Genomic DNA, 3,925 nt, shown 5'->3' with positions numbered 1-3,925 from the left:
TTAGCATGTTTAAGATAAATATTTAAAACATTTAGTAATTTTTAAAATGAAATGATAACCTTTATTTTTCAATATTACAGGAACTTAAAAGAATGATGTATTTTAGGCTTTTCTTGACTTCTGGGACAACACAATCTTGCCTGTTTCAATCAGTAAAGTATTCTTTTGGTATTATGATGATAGGATTCCTAATCTGAAATCTAAACAATTTCTGCTAGAAGGTAATGAGGTTTTACACAAACCTTATAAGTCAGTCCTTTGCTAATTGAATTTTTAAAATCTGAGGCCTGTTGGGTATAACATTTATTGAGACAAAGTAATTAACATTTTCTTTTTTGATGCATTTCTTTCAATATTATGCTTAAAACCTCAACACATAGTAGAATGTGTAGCATACAATAGGAGTTCACAATAGCTATTAAAAACAAAGTATTAAGTAAGAGAAATGTGTTCTAGAACTGGCAGTTTTCTTGAACCAAGAAAGGCTCAAGGGAAACAAAAGGAATCTCAACTATGTACCTCAGATTTCTGAGTCCAGAAGTTCATTTTCAGTGGCAGTACAAATGAGGGACATTTTTGGTTAAAATACATATTTTACTGTATAGGTCCACTGTGATTTTAAATGTCCTTATGTTGCTTAACAGACATTAGTTATATCTACTTTACAACGTGCACTGGACTTCACAGAATTGAAGTTGGAATTTTTTTAAATAGTAGTCTTTTTAGTAAGTCAGATACTTTAACCATATGCTCCCAAATACTTGGTCTAGGAGGAAAATAAGGGAAAAACATAGTGAGGATATATTGAAAATATTTTTTTTTCTCAGAAGAAAGGAGATACAGTTTACATAAATTTGAGAATTCGGCATTGCTTAATTCTCCCTGATGTCTACAAGAACTTCTGCTTTAAAACCAGCCCCAAGAACACATTGGTCGGCCAACTCTTGGGCAGAATCCCAGAATATTAAGAACCAATTTAAATGCTTATTAAAATTATTATTCTTGCCTTATTTCCATATGTATGTTTTTCTTTATTCATAGTCATCTCTATCTCTATTACCTATCTAAAAAAATATATACATGAAACCAAGCATAATAATGCCATACATAGAAATCTAAAACGAGGAGAAAGCTTAAAACAATTATTTATATGAGAAACAGTTCACTCGGATATTGTTGCATCCTTTCATGGTTGTTAAGTGCATTTATTCCAGAAGGGTCTCCTATGCAGCAGGCCGTGAGGTAGGAGTAATAAGAGTGATAAATACGGTTGAAGCAGAGATATCAGGGTGATGCTTAGAGGAAGACGATGTTGAACCAGGTATCTTACAGAAATAAAATAGCTGAAAAGGAGGAGAGAAAAACATTTTTAGTTTCAGCAAAATTGATGAAACTGTGAAAGAATACATTTTCCAAGAACACTGAGACCTGTGGGTGACTTGAATAGAGGATGGTTTTAATGGAGAATGTGAAAGAAGAGGCTTTCAAATTAAATTCGCACCAGATTTTGAAGGACCTGTGACCTGTGGCAAGGAATTTTGTAGTTTAACTTTTATTTTTTATTTTATTTTATTTTATTTTTTGTTTATTTTCGAGACAGAGTCTCACTCTGTCATCCAGGCTGGAGTGCAGTGACGTGATCTCAACTTACTTCAACCTCCACCTCCCAGGTTTAAGTGATTCTCGTGCCTCAGCCTCATGAGTAGCTGGGATTACAGGTGTGTGCCACTGCACCCAGCTATTTTTTTTTTTTTTTTGGTAGTTTTAATAGAGATAGGGTTTTACCATGTTGGCCAGGCTGGTCTCGAACTCCTGGCCTCAAGTGATCCGACTGCCTCGGCCTCCCAAAGTGCTGAGATTACAGACATGTAATCCATGCCCAGCCTAAGTTTAACTTTTAGACCATATCCATCATAAGCTTCATTAGTGGGCTACCTTTTCACTGTTGAGTCCAAATGATTTTTCCAGGGCATTGCATGTTATAGATGCTCAATAAATGTTTGTTGATTGTATTAACAGATAGGTATTTTTAGAAAGAGGAGCAACAGGATCATATCTGTGTATTTAGTCAAGAAGAGAAAAATTCAGACAGCATGTGTGTAATGGGAAAGAGCAGTCCTCAAGAAATAAAGGTGGGAGGTGGGAGATAAATACCTCAGCTTCCCCACCCTTGTCAGCAGGAACGAGCCCCAGATGCCCATGGTGGTAAACACAGTAGTCCCCCTTAACCACAGTTTTGCTTTCTATGGTTTCACTTACCCAGTCCACCAAGAGCTAAAAATAGGTGAGTGCAGAGCGATAAATTTGTTTGAGGGACTACAGTCACATGACTTTTACAGTATATTGTTATAATTGTTCTATTTTATTATTGGTCGTTGTTAATCTCTTACTGTGCCTAATTTATAAACCAAAGTTTATCATAGGTATAACATATATAGGAGAAAACAGTGTATATATAGGGTTCGGTACTATCCACGGTTTCAGGCATCCATAGGGGAGACTTGAAATATATCCATCAGGGATAAGGAGGAAGTACTATATTTACTAAAATGCCCTGTATTGGTTTCCTTTCTTTTCTGTTTAACTTCCTTACTTCCCCAGGAATGCTTCTGGGGTTTACCTTACAAATAGACTTCATAAACTTGCAATATTATATCTCAAGTTCTGCTTCTGGGAGAACCCCATTCAAGACAGAGTCACATGGTCCTTATAATGGTCTACACAGAGATTATTAGGGCCTCATCTAAAACAGTGACCATGAAAAAAGTGGAAGGCAGAATTATAAGATAGCGCCCCAAATCCCCACATTCACACATCTTCTCCAAGCTATTCGATCAAGCATTAATCTCAGTGCTTCTGTGAAGGGATGTTGCAGAAATAATTGAGGTCACAAATCAATTGGCTTTAAGCAAGGGAGTCATGAATGTGTCTGAACTAATCCCATGAGTCCTCAAAAGGGATAGGCATCTTCCCGATGAGAGAGATTCAAAGCATAAGAGGGATTTGGTAGGAGGGAGATTCTCCATTGTAGCTTTGAAGATGGAGGTGCCATGTGGCAGGGATGGTGGGTCTCCAGGAGTCCAGTGTAGCCCACAGCTGACTCCAGAAAGGAAATGGGATCTCAGTTCCACAACAGCACTGAATCCTGTCAATGTCCTAAAAGAGCACACAAGCAGAAACTCCTTCAGAGCCTTCAATGAGTATGACTCTGAGCAGAGGACTCAGCCAAACCATGCCCAGGCTTCTTACCAAGGGAAATGGTGAGATAACAAATTATCTTCTTTTAGCTGCTAATTTTTTTGGTTATTTCGTATGTAACCATAGAAACTTAATACCCCCCCCCCCCCCAAAATGGTGTTAGGTTTAGGATAGAGGTAGAAGTCAAGCCTTACAACTGCTAGAATTTGGTGGCTGATTGTGTCAAATGATTGAAAGGAAAAGAGGAATAATCTTAAGGTTCTAGTTTGAGTTCATAATTATGCCATTAATGGAACAGAAAATGTGTGAAGAGATTTTTTTTTCAGGTAAGAAGTGTTTTTTGTTGTTGTTTTAGTTTGTTACCTTTGAGATGAAGCTGTCTAATAAGCAACTAAAAATATAATCCAAAGCTCAGGAACAATTCTGGGTCTGAAGAATAAACATTTGGAGTCATTGGCATACGTTTAATGTTGAAACCACGGAGGATCGCCATACAATGTGGCACATATACACCACGGAATACTACGCAGCCATAAAAAAGGATGAGTTCTTGTCCTTTGCAGGGACATGGATGAAGCTGCTGAAAACCATTATTCTCAGCAAACTAACACAAGAACAGAAACCAAACATTGTGTGTTCTCACTCGTAAGTGGAAGTTGAACAATGAGAACACATGGACACAGGGAGGGGAACGTCATACATTGGGGCCTGTTGGGGGGTGGGGGGC

Source organism: Rhinopithecus bieti, unplaced genomic scaffold (assembly GCF_001698545.2).
Source record: "Rhinopithecus bieti isolate Rb0 unplaced genomic scaffold, ASM169854v2 scaffold_65, whole genome shotgun sequence".
NCBI lineage: Eukaryota > Metazoa > Chordata > Mammalia > Primates > Cercopithecidae > Rhinopithecus > Rhinopithecus bieti.
Note: the sequence above shows the minus strand (reverse complement) of the source record.